This window comes from Chlorocebus sabaeus, chromosome X (genome assembly GCF_047675955.1).
Source record: "Chlorocebus sabaeus isolate Y175 chromosome X, mChlSab1.0.hap1, whole genome shotgun sequence".
NCBI lineage: Eukaryota > Metazoa > Chordata > Mammalia > Primates > Cercopithecidae > Chlorocebus > Chlorocebus sabaeus.
In genome coordinates this window covers 54,938,442-54,964,357 of record NC_132933.1, presented here as the reverse complement: position 1 = coordinate 54,964,357, position 25,916 = coordinate 54,938,442, and the positions used below count along the sequence as shown (strand labels likewise).

General features: G+C 36.6%; 1 pseudogene; it reads left to right on the top strand.

Moving 5' to 3' along the window:
* Nucleotides 1-18,110: 18,110 nt before the first annotated feature.
* On the top strand, nucleotides 18,111-18,983 carry LOC119620900 (large ribosomal subunit protein eL6 pseudogene; annotated as a pseudogene).
* The last annotated feature ends 6,933 nt before the right edge of the window (nucleotides 18,984-25,916 follow it).

The window sequence follows — 25,916 nt, the reverse complement described above, 5'->3', positions numbered from 1 at the left end:
TCTGGGACACTGCTTAAAGCAATGTTAAGAGGGAAGCTTATAGCACTAAATGACCATATCAGAGAGTTAGAAAGATCTCAAAAAACCATCTAACATCAATCACATCTATAGGAATTAGAGAAAGAAGAGCAAACCAATTCCAAAATTCACAGAAGACAAGAAAAGATTAAAATCAGAGCTGAACTGAACGAAACTGAGACACAAAAAAACAAACAAAAGATCAATGAATCCAGGAATTGGTACTTTGAAAGAATAAAGAAAATTGACAGACCACTAGCTAGACTAATTAAAAAAACAGAGAAGATCCAAATAAACAAAATCAGGAATGACAAAAGGGACATTACCACCAACCTAACAGAAATACAAAATCTACAATGCTCAAGTAGGCCTTATCCCTGGGATTGCATATGGTTTAACATATGCAAATCAATAATTGTGATTCATCACATAAACAGCACAAAAAAAAAAAAAATGCTTATCTCAATAGATGCAGAAAAGGCTTTTGATAAAATCAATATCCCTCCATGTTAAAGTCCTCAAAAACACAGGTGCTGAGGGAACATAACTCAAACAATAAGAGCCATCTATAACAAACGCACAGCCAACAGCATATTGAATGAACAAAAGCTGGAAGCGTTGTCCTTGAGAACCAGAACAAGATAAGGATGCCCATTCTCACCACTCCTATTCAACATATACTGAAAATCTTGGCCAGAGCAATCAGGCAAGAGAAAGAAATAAAACACAAGCAAATAGAAAAAAAGAAGTCAAACTATCTGTTTGCAGATGATATAGTGTTATACTCAGAAAATCCTATAATGTCTGTCCAAAAGTTCCTAGTTCTGATAAACAACTCTGGCAAAGTGTCAGGATACAAAGCCAATGTATAAATAGCAGTAGCATTTCTACATACCAATAACATTCAAGCTGTGATCCAAATCAAGAATATAATTCCATTCACATTAGCCACAAAAAGAATAAAATATCTAGAAATACAGCTTACCAGGGAGGTGAAAGATATCTACAATGAGAAGTACAAAACAGTGCTCGGAGAAATCAGAGATGACACAAACAATTGGAAAAACATTCCATGCTCATGGATAAGAAGAATCAATATTGCTAAAATGGCCATACTGCCCAAAGCAATTTACAGATTCAATGCTATTCCTATCAAACTACCAGCAACATTTTTCACAGAATTAGAAAGAAAATTCTAAAATTCACTTGGAACCAAAAAATAGCCCAAATAGCCAAAGCAATCCTAAGTGAAAAGAACAAATACGGAGGCCTCACACCAGCTGACTTAAAACTTTACTACAAGGTTACAGTAATTAAAACAGCATGGTATTGGTACAAAACAGACCCATAGACCAATGAACAGAATAGAGAACACAGAAATAAAGCCACAAACCTACAACCATTTGATCTTCAACGAAGTTAATAAAAATGATGCTAGTATAACTGGCTAGTCATACGCATAAGATTAAAACTGGACTCTTACCTTTCACCATATACAAAAATGAACTCAAGATGGATTAAAGATTTAAATTCAATACCTGATACTATAAAAACTATAAAAACCCTAGAAGAAAACTTAGGAAATGCCACTGTAAACACCACCCCTGGCAAAGACTTCATGAGGAAGACACCAAAAGCAATTACAACAAAAACAAAAATCAACATATAGGATCTAATTAAACTAAATACCTTCCACACAGCAAAAGAAACTTAAAATAAACAGACAACCTATAGAATGGTAGAAAATATTCACAAACTATGCATCTGACAAAGGTCTAATAACCCAAATCTATAATAAATATAAAACAAATAACCCCATTAAAAAGTGGGCAAAGGACATGAGCAGGCACTTTTCAAAAGAAGACATACATGCAGCCAACAATCATATGAAGAAAAGCTCTACATCACTGATCATTACAGAAATGCAAATCAAAATCAAAATGAGATACCATCTCACACTAGTCAGAAAGGCTATCATTAAAAAGTTAAAAAATAACAGATGCTGGCCAGGTTGCAGAGAAAAGAGAAAGTTCATACAGCATTGGTGGGAATGTTAGTTCTGCCATTGTGGAAAGCAGTGTGATAAGCTGTATTCTTAGATATTTTATTGTTTTTGTGGCTATCATAAATGGAATTGCATTCTTGATTTGGCTCACAGCTTGAACATTACTGGTATATAGAAATGCTACTTTTTTTTGTACATTAATATTGTAGCCTGAAACTTTGCTTAAGTTGTTTATCAGACCTAGGAACTTCTGGGAGACACTACAGGGTTTTCTAGGTATAGCATCATATCATCTGCTAACAGAGATAGTTTGACTTCTTTTCCTATTTCAATGCCCACTTTTTGATGCGGTTGTTTTTTTCTTGTAAATTTGTTTAAGCTTATCATAGATTCTGGATATAAGCCTTCTGTCAGACAGATAGATTGCAAAAATTTTCTCCCATTCAGTAGGTTGCCTGTTCACCCTGATAGTTTCTTTTGCTGTACAGAAGCTTTTTAGTTTCATTAGATCCTATTTGTGTATTTTGGCTTTTGTTGCCATTGATTTTGGTGTTTTAGTCATGAAGTCTTTGCCTGTGCCTATGTCCTGAATGGTATTGCCTAGGTTTTCTTCTAGGATTTTTATGGTTTTAGGTCATATGTTTAAGTCTTTAATCCATCTTGAGTTTACTTTTGTAAAGGTGTAAGGAAGGCGTCCAGTTTTGGTTTTCTTCATATGCCTAGCCAGTTTTCCCAAAACCATTTATTAAATAGGGAATCCTTTCCCCATTGCTTGTTTTCATCAGGTTTGTCAAAGATCAGATGGTTGTAGATGTGTGGCATTATTTTTGAGGCCTCTGATCTGTTCCACTGGTCTATATATCTCTTTTGGTACAAGTACTATGCTGGTTTGGTTACCGTAGACTTGTAGTATAGTTGGAAGTCAGGCAGCACGATACCTCTGGCTTTGTTCTTTTTGCTTAGGGTTGTTTTGTCTATATGGGCTCTTTTTTGGTTCCATATGAAATTTAAAGTAGTTTTTTCTAATTCTGTGAAGAAACTCAATGGTAGCTTGATGGGGATAGCATTGAATCTATAAATTACTTTGGGCAGTATGGCCATTTTCATGTTATTGATTCTTTCTATCCATGAGCATGGAATGTTTTTCCATTTGTTTGTGTCCTCTCTTATTTCCTCGACCAGTGGTTTGTACTTCTCCTTGAAGAGGTCCTTCACATCCCTTGTAATTTGTATTCCTAGGTATTTTATTCTCCTTGTAGCAATTGTGAATATAAGTTCACTCATGGTTTGGCTCTCTGTTTGTCATTTATTGGTGTATAGGAATGCTTGTGATTTTTGCTCATTGATTTTGTATCCTGAGACTTTGCTGAAGTTGCTTATCAGCTTAAGGAGATTTTGGGCTGAGATGATGGGATTTTCTAACTATACAATCATGTTATCTACAAACAGAGACAATTTGGCTTCCTCTCTTCCTATTTGAAGATGCTGTATTTCTTTCTCTTGCCTGACTGTCCTGGCCAGAACATCCAAAACTATGTTGAATAGGAGTGGTGAGAGAGAGCATCCTTGTTTTGTGCCGGTTTTCAAAGGTAATGCTTCCAGCTTTTGCCCATTCAGTATGATATTGGCTGTGGGTATGTTATAAATAGTTCTTAATATTTTGAGATAGGTTCCATCAATACCTAGTGTATTGAGAGTTTCTGGCATGAAGGGATGATGACTTTTATGGAAGGCCTTTTCCGTATCTAATGAGATAATCATGTGGTTTTTGTCATTGACTCTGTTTATATGATGGATTACATTTATTGATTTGTGTAGGTTGAACCAGCCTTGCATCCCAGGGATGAAGCCGACTTGATCATGGTGGATAAGCTTTTTGATGTGCTGCTAGATTTGGTTTGCCAGTATTTTATTGAGGATTTTCACATCGATGTTCATCAGGGATATTGGCCTGAAATTTTCTTTTTTTGTTGTGTTTCTGCCAGGTTTTGGTATCGGGATGATGCTGGCCTCATAAAATAAGTTAGGGAGGAGTCCCTCTTTTTCTATTGTTTGGAATAGTTTCAGAAGGAATGGGACCAGCTCCTTTTTGTACCTCTGGTAGAATTCAGCTGTGAATCTGTCTGGTCCTGAGCTGTTTTTAGTTGGTAGGCTATTAATTACTGCCTCAGTTTCAGAACTTGTTATTGGTCTACTCAGAGATTCAACTTCTTCCTGGTTTAGTCTTGGGAGGGTGTATGTGTCCAGGAATTTATCCATTTCTTCTAGATTTTCTAGTTTATTTGAGTAGATATGCTTATAGTATTCTCTGGTGGTAGTTTGTATTTCTGTGGGATCAGTGGTGATTTTGCCTTTATCATTTTTTATTGTGTCTATTTGATTCTTTTCTTTTTTTTTTTTAATTAGTCTGGCTTTTGGTCTATTTTCTTAATCTTTTCAAAAAATCAGCTCCTGGATTCATTGATTTTTTGAAGGGTTTTTCGTGTCTCTATCTCCTTCAGTTCTGCTCTGATCTTAGTTATTTCTTGTCTTCTGCTAGCTTTTGAATTTGTTTGCTCTTGTTTCTCTAGTTCTTTTAATTGTGATGTTAGGGTGTCAATTTTAGATCTTTCCTGCTTTCTCATGTGGGCATTTAGTGCTATACATTTCCCTCTACCCACTGCTTTAGTTGTGTCCCAGACATTCTGGTACATTGTGTCTTTGTTCTCATTGGTTTCAAAGAACTTATTTATTTCTGCCTTAATTTCGTTATTTACCCAGTAGTCATTCAGGAGCAGGTTGTCCGCTTTCCATGCAGTTATGTGATTTTGAGTGAGTTTCTTAATCCTGAGTTCTAATTTGATTGCACCATAGTCTGAGAGACTGTTTGTTACGATTTCTGTTCCTTTGCATTAGCTAAGGAGTGTTTTACTTCTAATTATGTGGTCAATTTTAGAATAAGTGCGATGAGGTGCTGAGAAGAATGTATATTCTGTTAATTTGGGGTGGAAAGTTCTATAGATCTCTATTACATCCACTTGGTCCAGAGCTGAGTTCAAGTCCTGAATATCCTTGTTAATTTTCTGTCTCATTGATCTGTCTAATATTGACAGTGAGGTGTTAAAGTCTCCCACTATTATTGTGTGGGAGTCTAAGTCTCTTTGTAGGTCTCTAAGAACTTGCTTTATGAATCTGGGTGCTTCTGTATTGGGTGGATATATATTTAGGATAGTTAGCTCTTCTTGTTGCATTGATCCCTTTGCCATTATGTAATGCCCTTCTTTGTGTTTTTTTAATCTTTGTTGATTAAAGTCTGTTTTATCAGAGACTAGGATTGCAACCCCTGGTTTTTAACTTCCATTTGCTTGGTAAATATTCCTCTATCCCTTTATTTTGAGCCTATGTGTGTCCTTGCATGTGAGATGGGTCTCCTGACTACAGCACACTGATGGGTCTTAACTCTATCCAATTTGCCAGTCTGTGTTTTAATTGGGGCATTTAGCCTGTTGACATTTAATGTTAATGTTGTTATGTGTGAATTTGATCCTGTCATTTTGATGCTACCTGGTTATTTTGCTCATTAGTTGATGCAGTTTCTTCATAGTGTTGATGGTCTTTACAATTTGGTATGTTTTTGCAGTGATTGGTACCAGTTTTTCCTTTCCATATTTAGTGCTTCCTTTAGGAGCTCTTGTGTAAGGCAGGCTTGGTGGTGACAAAATCCCTCAGCATTTGCTTATCTGTAAAGGATTTTATTTCTCCTTTGCTTATGAAGCTTAGTTTGGCTGGATATGAAATTCTAGGTTGAAAATTCTTTTAAGAATGTTGAATATTGGTACCCACTCTCTTCTGGTTTGTAGGGTTTCTGCAGAGAGATCCACTGTCAGTCTGACAGGCTTCCCTTTGTGGGTAACCCGATCTTTCTGGCTGCCCTTAACATTTTTTTCCTTCATTTCAACCTTCATGAATCTGATGATTATGTGTCTTGGGGTTGCTCTTCTTGAGGAGTATCTTTGTGGTGTTCTCTGTATTTCCTGAATTTGAATGTTGGCCTGTCTTGCCAACTTGGGGAAATTCTCCTCTATAGTATCCTGAAGAGTGTTTTCTAACTTGGTTCCATTCCTCCCTTCTCTTTCAGGTATACCAATTAAACGTCGGTTTGGTCTTTTCACATAGTCCCATATTTTTTGGAGGCTTTGTTCATTTCTTTTCATTCTTTTTTTCTGTAATCTTTTCTTCACACTTTATTTAGTTAAGTTGATCTTCGATCTCTGATATCCTTTCTTTGGCTTTATTGATTTGCCTATTGACACTTGTGTATGCTTCACGATGCTCTTGTGCTGTGTTTTTCAGCTCCATCAGGTCATTTATGTTTTTCTCTAAACTAGTGATTCTAGTTAGCAATTCTTCTAACCTTTTTTTGAGGTTCTTAGCTTCCTTGCACTGGGTTAGAACATGCTCCTTTCGCTCAGAGGAGTTTGTTATTACCCACCTTCTGAAGCCTACTTCTGTCAATTTGTCAAACTCATTCTCCATCCAGTTTTGTTCCCTTGCTGGTGTGGTGTTGTGATCCTTTGGAGGAGAAGAGACATTCTGGTTTTTGGAATTTTCAGCCTTTTTGCACTGATTTTTCCTTGCCTTCATGGATTTTTCTACTTTGCTTGTTGATGCTGGTGACCTTCAGATGAGGTTTCTGTGTGGACATCCTTTTTGTTGATGTTGATGCTATTCCTTTCTGTTTGTTAGTTTTCCTTCTAATAGTCAGGCCCCTCTGCTGCAGGTCTGCTGGAGTTTGCTGGAGGTCCACTCCAGACCCTGTTTGCCTAAGTATCACCAGCGGAGGCTGCAGAAAAGCAAAGATTTCTGCCTGTTCCTTCCTCTGGAAGCTTCGTCCCAGAGGGGCACCCACCAGATGCCAGCCAGAGCACTCCTGTGTGAGGTGTCTGTTGATCCCTGCTGGGACTTGTCTCCCAGTCAGGAGGCACGGGGGTCAGAGACCCACTTGAGGAGGCAGTCTGTCCCTTAGCAGGGTTCAAGCGCTGTGCTGGGAGATCCACTGCTCTCTTCAGAGCCAGCAGGCAGCAACGTTTTAGTCTGTTGAAGCTGCAACCACAGCCACCCCTTCCCCCAGGTGCTCTGTCCCAGGGAGATGGGAATTTTATCTATAAGCCCCTCACTAGGGCTGCTGCCTTTCTTTAAGAGATGCCCTCCCCAGAGAGGAAGAATCTAGAGAGGCAGTCTGGCTACAGAGGCTTTGTGGGGTTGTGGTGGACTCTGCCCAGTTCGAACTTCCTGGTGGCTTTATTTACACTGTGAGGGGAAAACCACCTACTCAAGCCTCAGTAATTGCAGACGCCCCTGCCCCCACCAAGCTGGAGCATCCCAGGTCGACTTCAGACTGCTGTGCTGGCAGCAAGAATTTCAAGCCAGTAGATCTTAGCTTGCTGGGCTCCGTGGGGGTGGGATCCACTGAGCTAGACCACGTGGCTCCCTAGCTTCAGCCCCCTTTCCAGGGGAGTGAACGGCTCCTTCTTGCTGGTGTTCCACGCACCACTGGGGTATGAAAAAACTCCTGCAACTAGTTAGGTGTTTGCCCAAACGACTGCCCAGTTTTGTGCTTAAACCCCAGGGCCCTGGTGGCATAAGCACTGGAGGGAATCTCCTGGTCTGCGGGTTGCGAAGACCATGGGAAAAGTGTAGTATCCTGGCCAGAGTGCACTGTTCCTCATGCCACAGTCCCTCATAGCTTCCCTTGGCTAGGGGAGGGAGTTCCCTGACCCCTTGCACTTCCCAGGTGAGGGGACACCCCACCCTGCTTCGGCTTGCCCTCCATGGGCTGCACCCACTGTCTAACCAGTCCAAATGAGATGAGCTGGGTACCTCAGTTGGAAATGTAGAAATCATCCGCCTACTGCGTTGATCTTGCTGGGAGCTGCAGACCTGAGCTGTTCCTATTTGGCCATCTTGCCTGCTACCCATATCTTGTATTTTTAAAAATTCACTTGCCAAGCATTCTTAATGTGCTAACTTTGTACCAATCACAGATCAAAGTACTTTACAAACTCATTTAATGTCTACCACAACCCTATGAGGTAGATACTCTTTATCTTTCTATTTTACAGATGAGAAGAATGAGACATAGAGTTTTTTTTTTGTTTTTTTTGTTTTTTACACTTAAGAAAAGTAAAATACACAGGGACAGAGGATGAAACAGTGGTGACAAGGGATGAGGGCTGGGAGGGTAGGAGAGGAGATGGAGAAGCGTAGGTCAAAGGATACAAAGTAGCAAATATGTAGGATGAACAATTCTAGAGATCTAATGTACAACATGAAGACTATAGCTAATAATATTATATTGCATTTGAAAGTTTTGCTGAATGAATTTAGCAGCTCTCACCACACACCCACACACCCACACACACGTAAGTATGTGAGATTACAGATATGTTAAATTGCTCCAATAGAGTAACCATTTTGCTATTTATATGTATCCTGTAACATGATGTTGCATACTTAAAACATATTCAATAGATTTTATAAAAGAAGAAAAAAAGAAAAACTTATCCAAGTTCACATAACTAGTAAGCCGAACCTAGGTGATCCCAGAGTCTGCACTGAACTGTTTTCTTCTGTAAACATTTTACAACATCAAAATTGTTCCAATATTTCTTGATGCTCTAATAAATATGCATTCAGTGACACTGGATTACACAGAAAGCAAAGCAACAATAACAAAACTTTAAAATTGGGATTTTTGGACACATTCAGCCAGAAACTTTTTAGATTAAGTTCCATAGTTGATTCTCTTTTCAAATATGACATTTCCTAATTCAGCATCACAGATTTTGTTCAGATATAGTATTTTGGAGATTTGAACTGAAAAAGTTGAGCAATACATATTCAGATCAAAGGGGGATAAACACAATTTGTTTATCTATTGAAAATTCAAACAGATTCTGGGCATATTTTCATGGGCTGGATTTGGAGGTCTATGATTGTAGCTTTGAAGTACACTTCAAACTTTAATAATACGCCTTGTCTTAGTGTTTTTCTGTGTTGCAGTGGCCAAATGTGTGAACTCCAGAGTTTTAAATGCTGTTGTGCTCCTGCTGTCAAGCCTGATGATACAACAATTGATCATCCAACACAAAGAATAAGAAGTCCTGAAGCCTGTAGAGATCAAAACAACTACTATCAAAAACATGTTACATGATCATGACCCATCAAATAGTGCTAGATATCTGGATTGATCAAGTCCCCAGAATATAATGGTGCATCCTTCATCTTAGTTTGAAGAATGACCAGAATGGGGGAGGGAGCATTAAAATGAAAAATGGTCATGCTGGCAGCTCTGCTGTGAGGGGAAATGAAAAGTGAAAGAGGAACCACACCTGCAAGACAATAATGGCTCCAAAACAAACTGTAAGAAACCAAACCATAATTGCAGACTATTAGAGCTCAAAGTCTTGAACACCAGTTCCTTCAGACCCATAGCTTCTTGAGAAAAGCACAGATAAGCTGATCTAACACTTAACAACAGGAACTCTGCAGAGAAGCACATATTATAAAAATAAGTTCATTAACTACTCCTTTCTTTTCAGATTTCATCCAGTTTCTGCTAATACCATCCCGTTAATAACTTCAGCCTCCAAAATTCCCTAAGCACCCCCTTCCAAACTCCTTTGAGACACTTCAGTTCCCTTGGTATGCATTCTCCCTTGCTGCAAGCAGCAAGCTAATAAACCTGACTACAGCTGTGCTCCTGGTCATGTTTGGCTGGCTGTCTTTAACACCTCTGTTAACACAAAGGAAGAAGCCCTCTAACAGAAAGGGATCTTCCAATCATTCCTTCCTATCATGTGTAGAGGGTATACAGAGAAATATATATATACCCATATATATAAAATTCAAGTGCATTTCATACTCCTATATTGACTACTAATAATAGTATTCTATGGTACTGATTTCATTGATGCTATATTGGTGATTATATGTTTGGACACATGATCCAAATTAGCATAGGTATGTGCTTTCTATGGAAATGTGAGTTTCACCACATTCAATAATATTATGAGTCTATTAATACTGAGTCAGACTCTGTGTACTCAACAATGACTAATCCATCATTTTTCAGAAGTTGTTTAAGTATTTAGAGATCTATACTCTGTAGTGCTTTGCATGAGAAATGTGTACTCTTTGCCTTACCTCACTAGACACTGATAGAGAACTTCAGTGTCTAGCCCTGTCACTTTGACATCTTTCCTCAGAGCCAAATTTACTTTCAATAATAAAGATGCATGAAATAATCATTCAAACTTTATGTATTAGATCTTTGTCTCTATTTCTGTCTGTCCATATACATAAACACTTCGTCTACACACACACACACGCATTTTTTTTTCCTTAGAAAAGTAATCCCTTTTAGTATATTTTATCTAATTGAATACACTAGTGAGAAGTTGCCTTTTAATTATTTGTCTCCCATAAGCAAGCAGCCGTGGCCTTCTTAATTCATTTTGACAGAATATTGGAATGCTGGAACTAAAAGTGGTATTAGTGATTGTAACAGCCAGGGTTCTCCAGAAAAACAGAACATAATAGGACACACACACACACAGACACACACCAGCCTATTCAAAGTGAAGCGTGAAGATGACAAGGCTAAATATGACTTATATCCACCTAATGAATAGCAAATATATTTTCTCTTTCTGATGATTTTCTTAACAACAAGTTATTTTCTCTGGCTCACTTCATTGTAAGAATACAGTATAATACATGTAACCTACAAAAAAATGTATAATTGCCTATTTATGTTATCCATAAGGCTGGTTCTAGTTAACAGTAGGCTATTAGTAATTAAGTTTTGAGGAAGTCAAGAGTTACACATAGCTTTTCAACTGTATGGAGAGGTTGGGCCCTCTAACCCTCACATTGTTCAATGATCCACTATGTGTGTGTGTGTGTGTGTGTGTGTGTATACATATATAGTCTCTTCACCTCAAGGGTTTTTTTTTTTTTTTTTTTTTTTTTGAGATGAAGTCTTGCTCTCTTACCCAGGCTGGAGTGCAGTGGTGCGATCTCAGCTCACTGCAACCTCCCACTTCCTGAGTCCAAGTGATTCTCCTGTCTCAGCTTCCCAAATAGCTGGATTACAGGCGTGTACCACCATGTCCAGCTAATTTTTGCAGTTTTAGTAGAGACAGGGTTTTGCCATGTTGGCCAGGCTGGTCTCGAACTCTTGACCTCAAGTGATCTGCTCACCTCAGTCTCCCAAAGTGCTGGGATTACAAGTGTGAGCCACCACGCCTGGCCCACTTTAAGGAATTTTTTAATGAAATAAGTTCATAGGATTGCAAGGGCTGGCAAGTCCCAAATCTGCAGTGCAGGCCCCAGGCTGGAAATTTGAGGAGGGGTTAATGTTGCAGCCTTGAGGTAGAATTTCTTCTTCTTTGGAAAACTTCAATTTCTGTCCTTAAGACCTTCGACTGATTGTATAAGGCCTACCCACATTCTCAAGGGTCAACTCCTTTAAAATCAACTAATTTAAAAAGTTAGTCACATCTGTAAAATACTTTCACAGCAACTCCTACAGTAGTGTTTGATTAAATAAATGGGTACTATAACCTGGAGAAGTTGACACATAACACTAACTACTGTAGAGATCATCTAAACAAACTCAATTAATTTTCTACATGGCTAGTCGTCACCTAATACATTTATGGAATACTAGAATGCCCAAATCTATTCATACTAGACTGAGAATTCTCACCAATCAAAAACCTTGATGTATACCACTGTATTTGTAAACAGACCATAGTTCGTAAGTATCTGTTGCTCATGGAATTTCTTATACTTGTGATTAATGTGGAAAGAGTATCCTGAGATTGTTAGGAGCACTTTATTAAAGGATATATTACACGGATCAACCAGCTGCTATTACCAGAATACACACAGTAAATTTATTGATACATTTGTAAGTCTTAAGAATGGAGTGAAAATATTTGAAACACATACAAATATTGTTGAGCTGGTTTATAAATTGGGTGACTAAAGACCACTAAGTTACTTTTTATTTTACATCCAACTTGCAATTACACTTTAATAAAACTGTCTAATAGTTTACATATAAAATAAATTTTGTTTAACTCACATTTACTTCACAAATCTGGTAATCTTAAGATATGTTATTTACAAAAATTTGCATTTTTCTTTACTCAGAATACTTACGGGCTTCCAGTGAGATTATATTGTAAATTAGTTTCTAAATAATGTTAACAAATTCATTGGAAAATATTTTTTTATAACAGAAAGTGGGATTTCTAATTAGATCATTTGGCTTTGTTACAAAACATGTAGCTTTTAAAATCAAGGCTATATTGCTGTGAGATTCTCGATATTCACCTTTTTGAAAAACTAGAGTATCTGTAAATGAACTTTATATTGGATAAAAAGCATATCATGACATAATCTTTTAGGTCATAGGAGAAGTCCAAACATTTTATTAGTGACTTCATCATTTAGTCAGAAAAGAAGACTTTAGTTTCCTCAAAATTTTTGGTAAAATATCAGCAACAATTCAAAAAAATACTCAATATATAACAAAAGAAAAAAGACAAAAATGCCAAGTAAAAAAACAGTGGGCAAATACAAACAGAGAAATTCAAAACAAGAAATGTGAACTCCTAGTAGAATATAAAACAAGTTTAATTATACTAGGATTAATACTATATGAATTAAAATTAGATATTTTCAGCCTACTAAATTACGAAGTAGTAAAGTACTAACTTTAGTGTTGGTGGGATATATACCTTCTGTACTACTGGTGGTTATAGACATTTGTAATTTCTTCCAGTAGGTCAATTTGGAAATCTTTATAAAAAAAAATCTTGGAAAAAATGCATGCTTTTCATCTCAGTCCATTTTCTATTGCTTATAACAGAATATCTGAAACTTGATCATTTATAAAGAAAATGAATGTATTTCTTACAATTCTGAAGATTGAGGTGTCAAAAGTGAGAGCCTTCTTGCTGGTAGGGACTCTACAGGGTTTTCTGAAGTGGTGCTGGGTATCACAAAGTGAGGTGGCTAAGTGGGCTAGCATGCCAACTCAGGTCTCTCTTTCCCTTCTTATAAAGACACCAGTTTCCCTCCCATGACAACACATTAATCTGTTAATCCATTAATCCATGAATAGATTAATCCATTAATCTGCCTTCATAACTCAATCACCCATTAAAGATCCAAGTCTCAATACTACCACATTGAAAATTAAGTTTCAGCATGAGTTTCTGGAGGATACATTCAAATCATATTATTCTTTTTCTCAGTAATTTAATTCCTAGGAATTTATCTTAAAGATATTATCGAATAAGTGGACAAGAATGGATGTAGTAAAATATTCGTGTTTGTAATAATTATAAATTAATATAAAAAAGAAAATTGTTATATAAGTTACAGTTTATTCTTGCAATGAAATACTCTGTAGCCTTTAAAATGTTGTATATGAATATTAAATGATGAAAAGTCAGGTTATTTAAAAAGTATACATAGCATACATAATATGATTCCAGGTTTTAAAAGTATGAAGGTATACATTGAAAAATGTCTGAAAATGTGAAAGGCAAAGTCTTAGTAGTTGATTTGGACAGTGGGATGACTATCGTTCTTGTTTTCTTCTTTTGGCTTACTTTCGTTTTATGTATCTTTAATATGTGTTTTCTCCTAATGAGAAAAATAAGGAGTTATTTTTAATTTAAAAAGAAAAAGGTGTACCCAATAAAAAAAGATGTTACTATAAACAGTAGATGTTTACTTTCCAAACCAGAGACATGTTGCTATGAACTGAATTGCACCCCCCAAACCCTGCCAATTCCTGCGTTGAAGCCCTAACCCGCAATGTGACTATATTTGAGGATACAGCTTTTAGAATGTCATTAAAGTTAAACTAAGTCATAAAGATGGAGTCCTAATTTGATTAGATTGGTGGCCTCATAGGAAGAGGAGGACAGAGAGATCTTTCTTTATCTGCACAGGCTGAGGAAAGTCCTGTGAGCACACAGTGCAAAGATGGCTGTCCGTAAGCCAGAATATACTGGCACCCTGATCTCAGACTTCCCAGTTTCCAAAACTGTGAGAAAATAAACTTGGCTTGTTTAATTCGCCCAGTCTATGGTATTTTGTTCTGGCAGCCCTTGCCGACTAAGACACATGCTTTCAGTCATTTATAAATTTTACCCTGCCTGCTCCCAAAAAGATTTAAATTGGCTAAAATTGGGCTATCATTAATAAATTCTGTTAAGTCAGGGGAATGAACTTAGTCTAGACTCTGAAGAGGATGTTGTCTTTGGAAGAGCTGCAAGGCTGGTATGAAGATGGTGGAAGAAGTATAAGCAATGGCATGAAGGTGGGGCAATATGAGGCATGGCCAGGGGATAAGATGCAGAGCAATGAAAGATGACCAGATGGTTGGATTCTCATTCTCATGAAATATCCTTTCAAAATGGCTACCAAACTTTCACAAATTGACAAAGCGAAGCTGTCAGGTACTATAATGTCCTTTGATATATTTGTATTTACAGACCTAGTTCATTCTGCCAACCCAGTGAAGGATGATAAGGAAAGAGAAAAGTTAGAGGCAAAACCAGTCTTGTGTGATTTCAGCCACTGATTTAAAGAAAGAAAGAAAAAAAAAAAAACCTTTCAATCAGAAAAATTTTAAAGGTAACTTCAAAATAGCCCTTGAAACAGATGAATTAAATGTTTTCTCACTATGTTATGACATATTGTGTATATGCAACAAATATTTTCTCATTAGTTTCCCCATGCTTCTTTAGTACAACCTGCCCTAATTATTTTTTGGGGGGTCATCCATTAATTTGGAGGAAATTCTTAGGTGTCTATTTTTGAAGTCATCTCTTCACGCACCCAAATTGTTCTGACAGCGTCAGTCTATGCTCTTTAAAACTGATATACACTTAAATTCTCTACTGTTTCATGACAAGCTTGTTCTATGCTCCTGCCAGGAAGCAATGGAATGCTCTATCCTAGTGTCTACAAAACCCCATGTACATCTACCATGCAATATAATAATGATGATAATATAAACATTTATTTGGCTGTAGTGGAGATAAGTGAGGCAGAACCCATGAAAGTCTCAATTGCCAGTTTGATATGCTGTCTCTGTCTATCTTGAGTCACTGTTATGCATAAAGGGTTGAAAGTGTAATTAAAAGATTGGCATAATAGTTCTAATTAGCAAGACATTGTGCAAGAATAAATTAATTTTAGCATTGTGATAACAAGCTCATTGGCCTCCTATGTATGTTAGATTTGGTGGGATGCTTATAGAGGCCATGTCAATGTGACTAATTGGCTGTGGGACTGATGCAATTGGTTAAACTGATTCTCTACAGATTGTCTCAAATGCTTATGAGTTCTGGATTCAGATGTTATGGGTCCTTGGAACTAAGGTGCTGCAGTGAGCTAGACTGCTGTCCTATAATCTGTATGAGTCATATAACTGAGAATTGGTTTTAATCTTCTTCCATTCCTCTAACCCCATCATCACTGTACTATTTGCAAATCCTCCAGTCATCTGACTGCTATTACAGAGCCAACTAAATGGAGAGGATTCATTTAACTGACACAAAAGAGCTCTGAGAGTCTCCTTTCCCCAACCTCATTCTGCCTAAATTACCACATGATGAACATGCATTTATTTTTGTAATAATAATTAGCATTATTGCAGTTCATATTTTCCAAGAGCAGTAATATTTCATTTTTAAATCTCCACGGCTTTATGAGTTAGGTCAGTGTTTTTTTCTGTATAACAAATTTGGAAACTGAGGCATCATGGGGTTAAAATGCAAATGACTTACTCATAGTCACAGTGCTGGGATTAAAGCCCAGGAGAAGTGACCCAATTCTGGGTTCAGACCAATGAGCAACACTCCTTCCTCACCTGAGTTTTGGGGTTTATATTAATTTTAGCTTATAATAGTGTGACTGCTACCTAAAAGCAATTTTCTATAGATCTGAGAAAGTTTCATATCCATCATGTTAAGCAACATTCTAAAATCATTTCTACCTTTTCAACTTTGCAATTTATCTTTAAATGCCCATATACACCCAAGGCACATACATCTAGGAATTGCTAACATGTACCACAATGTTTTTATTGCACATTTTGAACAAAAGAATTAGCTAAAAAGTTAGATAAAATGAAATCAAATTGGAAAGAGAAAAAAACATGAATCTTTCCTTACAATTTAGTCAAACTGAAGGCTACTATAGACATGAAAATATGCTATAACTTAGAAAATCTTAAATTCTTTGGATAAATACCTCTCTGTTATTCTCTAATTTCTTCAGAAGGGCCCATACCAAATCTTAAATGTTCATATTTTTATTAATGTAATATAATTTCCCCATTTTAATAAGTGGTGTGTTATATTTTTATTTAACTTATTTTCTGATTACCATTTTCAGTTCCAAATGGTCCTCATGTTCTTTGGAAGAGTGTCCAAAGAAAAGAAACTATTTTTTAGCGTGCTCTCACTCGCTCTCTCTCTTTCTCTTTCTCTCTCTATATACATATATATACACACACATACAATTTTTATACACACATACATGCACATATATATTTATATATAGTTAATTGGCAAGATAAAATTGTATATATTTATGGTTTACAACATATTTTGATCTATACATTGTGGAAGGATAAAAATCAAGCAATTTAACATATTCATTACCTCATATACCTGTCATTTATTTTTTGTGGTGAGAACACTTAAAATCTACTCTCTTAGCAATTTTCAAGAGTACAATATATTGTTATTAACTATAATCACCATATTGTATAATAGATCTCTTGAATTTACTCTTCCTAATTAAAATTTCATATTCTTTGACCATCTCCCCAACCCTCCCTTCAACCGGCCCCCTGCTTTCAGCCCCAGGTAACTAACCACTATTCTTTTTTTTCTTTTTCTTTTTTTTTTACTTTAAGTTCTGGGATACATGTGCAGAGTGTGCAGGTTTGTTACATAGGAATACATGTGACATGGTGGTTTGCCAAACCCATCAACCCATCATCTCTATTAGGTATTTCTCCTAATGCTATACCTCCCCTTGCCCCCACCCCTTGAGAGACCACAGTGTGTGATGTTCCCCTCCATGTGCCCATATGTTCTCATTGTTCAACTCCCACTTATGAGTGAGAATATGTGGTGTTTGGTTTTCTGTTCCTGTGTTAGTTTGCTGAGAATGATGGCTTCCAGCTTCATCCATGTCCCTGCAAAGGACATGAACTCATCCTTTTTTATGGCTGCATAATATCATAATATTCCATGGTGTATATATGCCACATTTTCTTTATCCAGTCTACCATTGATGGGCATTTGGGTTGGTTCCAAGTCTTTGCTATTGTGAACAGTGCCACAATAAACCTATGTGTGCATGTGTCTTTATAGAATGATTTATAATCCTTTGGGTACATACCCAGTAATGGGATTGCTTGGTCAAATGGTATTTCTGCTTTGAGATCCTTGAGGAATCACCACACTGTCTTCCACAATGGTTGAACTAATTTACACTCCCACCAACAGTGTAAAAACATTACTGTTTCTCCACATTCTCTCCAGTATCCACTGTTTCCTGACTTTAATGATCGCCATTCTAACTGGCGTGAGATGGTATCTCGTGGTTGTGATTTGCATTTCTCTAATGACCAGTGATGATAAGCTTTTTTTCATATGTTTGATGGCCACATAAATGTCTTCTTTTGAGAAGTACCTGTTCATATCCTTTGCCCACTTCTTGATAGGGTTTTTTCTTGTAAATTTGTTTAAGTTCCTTGTAGATTCTGGATATTAGCCCTTTGTCAGATGGATAGATTGCAACATTTTCTCCCACTATTCTACTCTGCTTGTGTTAATTCTACTTCTTTAGATTCCACATTTAAGTGAGATCATGTGGTACTTGTCTTTCTGTGCCTGTCTTATTTCACTTAGCATGATGTCCTCTAGATTCACTCATGTTGTCACTAATGACAGAATTTCCTTCGTTTTAATGGCTGAATAGCTCTTTCCCATCTTGCATGATGGTGGGTGAAAAAGTTGACAAGCCAGATACTAAGGAGAACAAACCCAAAGCCAAGAAGCCTGATGCTGGTAGCAAGGTGAGAAAGGGTACCCTCAAGGCTAAAAAGCCCAAGAAGGGAAAGCCCTGTTGCAGCGGAAATTCTATCCTTGTCAAAGGAATTGCCAGATATTCCCAATCTGCTATGTATTCCAGAAAGGCCATGTACAAGAGGAAGTATTTTGCCGCTAAATCCAAGGTTGAAAAGAAAAAGGAGAAGTTTCTTGCAAATTGGTTGCAAAACCAATTGATGATAACAAGAATAGCAGTACCAGGTTGGTTCAACTTCTCAAAGGGCCTAGATATTATCCTACTGAAGATATGACTCGAAATATTTTGAGCCATGTCAAAAATCCCTTCAGTCAGCACATAAGAAAACTGTGAGCCAGCATCACCCCTGGGACCATTCTGATCATCCTCACTGGGTGCCACAGAGGCAACAGGGTGGTTTTCTTGAAGTAGCTGGCTAGTGACCTGTTACTTGTGACTGGACCTCTGGTCCTCAATCGAGTTCCTCTACAAAGAGCACGTTGGAAATTTGCCATTGCCACCTCAACCAAAATTGATATCAGCAATGTGAAAATCCAAAAATATCTTACTGACATTTACTTCAAGAAGAAGCAGCTACAGAAGCCCAGACACCAGGGAGGTGAGATCTTTAACACACAAAGAGAGAAACATGAGATTACAGAGCAGTGCAAAGTTGATTGGAAAACTGTGCACTTTACCACAGTTTGAGTTTACCAAACTCAAAGCTATTCCTCAGTTCCAGGGCTACCTGTGATCTGTGTTTGCCCTGATGAATGGAATTTATCCTCACTAATTAGTGTTCTAAATTCCTTAAGAAGAACCTAATGAAATAACTTACATATTTAAATAAATAAAAAATAAAGGCTGAGTAGTATTCCTTTGTGAAAACAGCCATTTTTTTAACCTTTACCTTCTGTGTGGACCCATAGCACTTACAATAGTATTGTCAGAAATCTTTCTCTACAGTTTGTTGTTCCAGGAGCCTTTATAATCTTGATTTATCATTTTTTCAATAGAACATCATCAACTATCCTATTCATCATAGTACAATATTCATAATTCAAGTTATCTGTGACTATAGTGGTCTTTTAAGCTTATTTGTTTATTGTCTTATATCTCAGTTTGAGTAGGTTACTATGGCAACAGGCACTATAGAAATGTACAAGATAAATAATGGATTATGAATCTTCACAGGTGTCCAGCTAGGATATCTTTAATGAAAAGTCACTCTAAAATTGAAAGAATCTTTCTCATATATATGTTATGACCCACATGTTGAAATCACTCATTTATAAACAGGTATGCCTATCACCAAAAAGCCAGGTGAGTTCTCAATTTAGAAACACACTTTAGGAAGTTACTTTAGGTTTGCCCTTAGCAAAATAATTAAACTAGTTTTACTTTATTTCTCTTAAAGTTGCCAAGCCTAAAAGCATCACAAACACTAAATGGATTCATTGTTTTTCTTCATCCATCTCAGCTCAAATCAGATGTGGCTTAACATTTGCACTGCAACGAGTACTTGCATGTCTTGATGTACAAATTTCATAGGCAAATTTTAAAAGAACTTTGACAAATGGCAATATCTATAGATGGAGTGAAGCCCAGGATTATGAGAAGTCTGGAATTCATTTTGTGTACAGAATAGTTAAAGGAGCAGGGTGAGAAAAAGACAACAGAGCACATGAGAGCTGCCTCGGGGGTTTGAAGATTCAGTGTAAGAGACAACTTATTCTGTAGCTCTCTGGAATGCAAAAATACAATCCAAGTGTAGCAGTGAGAAGAGGTAGGTTTGGTTTCCACATACAAAGTGGCTGTGCAACACCAGAGCTCGTCAGTATACAAACAACGGCCTCATGATGTAGTGAGCTCTCTGAGAGAACTCCTGGAGGGCGGGATGCTTGGAAAAGAAAGCTGCTAGGATCCCTTCAAACTCCATTACATAATTCTTGGATAAGAATTGTGAACATTTGGTGAGCTACCATATGTTTTACCAATTTTAGCTCATTTCATCCTCACAAGAACCTTATGAAGTAGATACTCTTATTACATAAACAAGGAAACTGAGTGGCAACAACAAAATTCAATACTTTGTCCAAGGCCACTTGATAGGAATAGTGGATTTGGAATTCAAACCCAAATAATTTGATGCCACAGCCAAAGCTAACTACTATGCCACACAGCTCCTAAAACTGAGTGGCACGTTGGTTCTGTGTGACCCTAAATGTCTCCAAACAACCCTTCAGAAGTCTATGTCTATTAATAGTTTCATCTTTAGCAGTGATGCTACATATCACAAGTGTATGCAGTGTTTAAATTCAACTAGATATTAGAAGTACAATTATTGTCTTTGTGTGTTTGTGTGTGCATGCGTGTATGTATGTATCTTAGGGAAGCAGTCTGAGAAAATTTGGGCATTGAAAATGAGTTATATATTTGCACTTAAGGCTCCTGTCTTCTGTCCACTTTCCTGTCAACACTTTTTTATTTTGGTGACTCATCTTGTCTCTTGAATTTACATGCTATCTACATATTGATTTCTCAAACTTAAATCTCCAGCCCTGACTCCCCAGCTTTGATCTCCAGACACATCTATATTCCTGCCTGCTTATCATGGATGTCCGACTTGGGATGCCCAAAGTACAATTCTTTCCAAAAGCTTACCTATGTGCATAGGCTTTTACCAGAAATACATATTTTATCTCTCTTTTTAAACTGAGTTTTGCCTTTCCACATTATACTAATACATAATGAACATGATTTTATAAGTTACATTTTCATTTACCAGGGCACAGTAACTCAAATCGTATTATCTGAAAGCTGCGTTAAATGTCAGTTATTTCAAATACTCTTTCCAGTGATGTCAGCAAGATGGCTGACTAGAGTTACTGGTACTCGTCACTCCCACAAAGATGAATTAAAACAATGAATAAACAACTGTATTTTGACTAGAGTGACTGAGGAAGTACACTGGAGAGCCCCAGGGGAGCAGAGAGATCCTTGTGAAGCATGGAAGCCCTTGATAACACCATAGAGAGGGGAGCGAGGCATCCTGACTCTGCCACAAGGTCTCCCCTGCCTGAATGAGCTCAGTGTCAGGGGAGACATTTTCTTATGGAGAAAAAGCAAAGCAGAGATTCCCATCAGTCCCCACTGCTACCACATACACCAGCCTTCCTTGCTATCTGAAAATTCCTTGGTCTTCACAGGCCCCAAATCCAGTTTGGAGAGTAGCTGGAAGTACATACAGCTACACTGACTTAGAGTAGAAACCAACCTGGAGCATCTTCCAACCCTAAGATTAAGCACCTATGGTTTGGGGCAATCTTGAAATTGGACCCACTGCTAGGCACCCTGCACCACCATGATGAGAAACTCCTATGGCCTAGGCCCCTGAGGCAATAACAAACATCACTAATAAGGATTACAACTGAAAAAACTGCCAGGGATCACACTAATGAATCTACCCAGAAAAAAAATGTCAATGTCCCATACCCAAACAACACCCTAGGGAGTCATCTACAGGCAAAAGTCTCCTCTACAAAAGTTACTCTATAAAATTAGAAAAAGCTACTATTCCACTAGATGTGTAGAGATCAATGTAGGGACATAGAGACATGAAGCAAGAAAACATGACACCCTGAAATAAATACAATTAGTCTCTAGTGACAGACCCCAAAGAAAAGGACATATATAAAATGCCTGAAAGGATCGATTCAACAAGAGGATATAACAATTGTAAATACATATGTGCCCAACAATGAAATACCCAAATATATAAAGCAAACAATATTATTGGCATAAAGGGAGAGATAGATGCAAAACAATAAAAGTAGGGCACTTCAACACCCTGCTTTCAATAATGGGTAGATAATCTAGACAAAAAAATCAACAGAAACGGCAGAATTAAACTGCACCACAGACCAAATGGCCCTAACAAAGATTTACAAAACACTCCATCTAACAGCTGCAGAATACGCTTTCTTATCAACTGCATGTAAAATATTTTCCAGGTAGATCACATGGTAGGCCACAAAACAATTTTTAACAAATTGAAGAATATAGAGATCATATCAAGTATGTTTTCTGACCATAAGGATATAAATCTAGAAGTCAACAATTAGAAAAACTTTGGACACTTTACAAGTATGTGAACATTAAACAACATGTTCCTAAACAACTAATGAGTCAATGAGAAAATTGAAAGAGAAATTAAAAATTTCCTTGAGAGAAAAGAGAATGGAAACATATCAAACCTATATGATCTAAGATCTAAAGTTTATAGCAACAAATGTCTACACCAAAAAATAAAGATATATAATAACCTAACAATATTGCTCAAGAAACAAGAAAAATGAGAGCCAACTAACCTAAAATTAGTAGAAGGAAGGAAATAATTCCTTCCTGCTCAGAGTAGAAAGCTCAGAGTAGAAATAAACAAAATGGAGACTAAAAAACAATTCAAAAAATCAACAAAATAGAGTTGGCTTACTGAAAAGATAAATAAAATGGACAAATCTTTAGCTAGACTAAGAAAAAAGTGAGAAGACTGAAATAAATAAAACCAGAGATGAAAAAGGAGACATTACAACTGATACCACAAAAGACAAAGGATCATAAGAGACTATTATGAATAGCTATATACCAACAAATTTAATAACATACAAGTGGATAAATTCCTGAACATACAACGTACTGAGATTAAATTATGAAGATATAGAAAATCTGAACAGATCAATAACAGGTGAGGAAATTGAATCAGTAATAAAAAGTCTTCCATCAAAGAAAAGCCCGTGACCTGACTGATGGCTTCCATACTGAATTCTACCAAACATTTAAAGAAGAATGAGTACCAATTCTTTTTTAAATACTCCAGAAAATTGAGAAGGAGGAAATACTTCCAAACCCATTTAATGAGGTCAGTATTAGCCTAATTCCAAAAACAAATAAGAACACAACGAAAATAACAAAATTGCAGGTCAATATCCCTGATGAACATAGATGCAGAAATTCTCAGTGAGACACTAGCAAACCAAATTCAACAGTACTTTAAAAAGATCATTCACCATAATCAAGTGGAATTCATGCCAGATATTCAGGGATGATTTAACATATGCAAATAAAAAAATTTGATCCACCATATTAACAAAATGATAAAAAGCATATGATCACTTCAGAAGATGAAGAAAAAGCATTTGACAGAATTTAACAACCATTCACAATAAAAAAAATCTCTAAAAATTAGGTATAGAAGGTATGTACCTCAACACAACAAAGTCCATATATAACAAACCTATAGCTAACATCATACTCAACAGTGAAAAGCTGAAATCTCTTTTTGTAAGATCAGAAACAAGTCAAGGATACCCACTTTCACCATTTCTATTCAACTCAGTACTGAAGTCCTAGCCAGAGCAATTAGGCAAGAGAAAGGAATAAAAGGTGTCCAGATTGGAAAGGAGAATATCAAATTGTTCCTGTTTGTAGACAATGTGATCTTATATATAGGAAACTGTAAATACATCAGCAAAAATAATAATAATAACTTTTAGAACTAATGAATTAAGTAAAGTTGCAGGATACAAAATCAACATACAAAAATCAGCAGCATTTCTATATGCTATAGGGAACTATCTGAAAAAGAAATTTAAAAACCAGTTCCATTTATAATAGCTACTAAAAATAAGATACCTAGGAATAAACTTAACCAAGGAGGTAAAAGATCTTGACACTGAAAACCATAAAACTTTGATGAAAAAAAATGGAAGAGAACACAGATAAATGCAAAGATATCCCATGATTATGAATTTTAAAACACTTATATTGTTAAAAATGGCCATATTACCAAAGAGAGGTACAGTTTTAATGCAATCCCTATCAAAATTCCAGTGTCACTTCTTGTAGATACAGAAAAAGCAATCCTAAAATTGATATGGAACCACAAAACACCCAAATAAAGCTGGAGGTATCACACTATCTGACTTCAAAATACACTACAAATTATCACATGTACTCCATAAATATTTGCAATTATTATGTATACATAAATATAAAAATATATTATATAATACAAAACTATACTGACAAAAAGAGCATGGTATGAGTGTAAAAACAGACACAAAGACTAAGGGAACAGAATAGAGAGCCCAGAAATAAATTCACACCTATAAAACCAACTGATTTTTGTGGAAAAAGTCTATTTAATAAATGGCTCTGGGAAAATGAAATATCCACACACAGAAGAATGAGACTAGACCCCTACCTCTCAGTATATACAAAAATCAACTCAAAATAGATTAAAGACTTACAGGTAAAACCTCAAACTATGAAACTACTAGAAGAAAAATAGGATAAATACTTCATGATACCGGGCTGGGCAAGGATTTTTTGACCTCAAAAGCACAGGCAAAAAAAGCAAAAACAAACAAATGCTGTTATAGCAAACTAAAAAGCTTTTGCACAGTGAAAGAAACTATTAACAAGGTGAAAAGACAACCTGCAGAATGGGAGAAAATATTTCCAAACTATACATCTGACAAAAGGTTACTATTCAGACTATATAAGGAAGTTATGCAATTCAACAGCAAGAAAACAGATAGCCTAATTGAAAAATGGACAAAAGACCTTAACAGACATTTCTGAAAAGAAGACATACAAATAGTCAACAGATATGTGAAAAAATGCTCAATATCACTAATCATCAGGGAAATGCCAATCAAAACCACAGTAAGATACCACATTACATTAGTTAGAATGACTATTATCTAAAAGACAAACAAAAACAAGTGTTGGTGAGGATGTGCAGAAAAAGAAACACTTAGACACTGTTGGTGGAATTGTTTACTAGCACAGCCATTATGGAAAACAGTAGGGTGGTTCCTTAACAAACTAAAAATGGAACTACTACATGATCCCATGATCCCACCACAGGGTATATATTCAATAGAAATGAAATCTGTATATCAGAGAGATCGTGGCACTCCCATGGTTACTGCAACACTATTTTCAATGGCCAAGACATGGAGTCAACCTGTGTCCATCGATGGATGAATAGATAAAGAAAATGTGGCAAAGAGACTGGGCGTGATGGCTCACATCTGTAATCCCAGCATTTTGGGAGGCCAAGGTGGGAGGATCACTTGAGCCTAACCTTGAATTCTTATTCAAGGTTACAGTGAGCTATGATCATCCCACTGCACTCCAGCCTGGGAGACAGGTCTCAAGAAAGAGAGAAAAAGGAAAGGGAAAGGGAAATGGAAAAGGAAGGAAAAAAGTAAGAGAGAGAGAGAGAAAGAAAAGAGAAAGAGAGAGAGAAAGAGAGCAAAAGAAAAATATAAAATGTGGTATATATACACAATGTAATACTATTTTGCGATTTAAAAAAAAAATGAAATCCTGACATTTGTGGCAAGATGGACAGATCCAGGGGTTGCTGTGTTAAGTAAAATAAGCCAGGCATAGAAAGACAAATACTGCACGGTCTCACTCACATACAGAATCTTTAAAAAAGCTGATATCATAGAAGCAGAGAGTACAACAGTGGTTACCAGAGACTGGGGAGGAAAGAGGAAGAGGTGTAAAGGGGGAGGTTGGTCAATGTGTACAAAATTACAATTAGATAGGAGGAATAAATTGTACTGTTCTATTGCAAAGTAGAGTGACTGGTTAACAGTAAAATATTACATATCACAAAGTAGCTAGAAGAGAAGTTTTTGAATGTTCTCACCACAAAAAAATG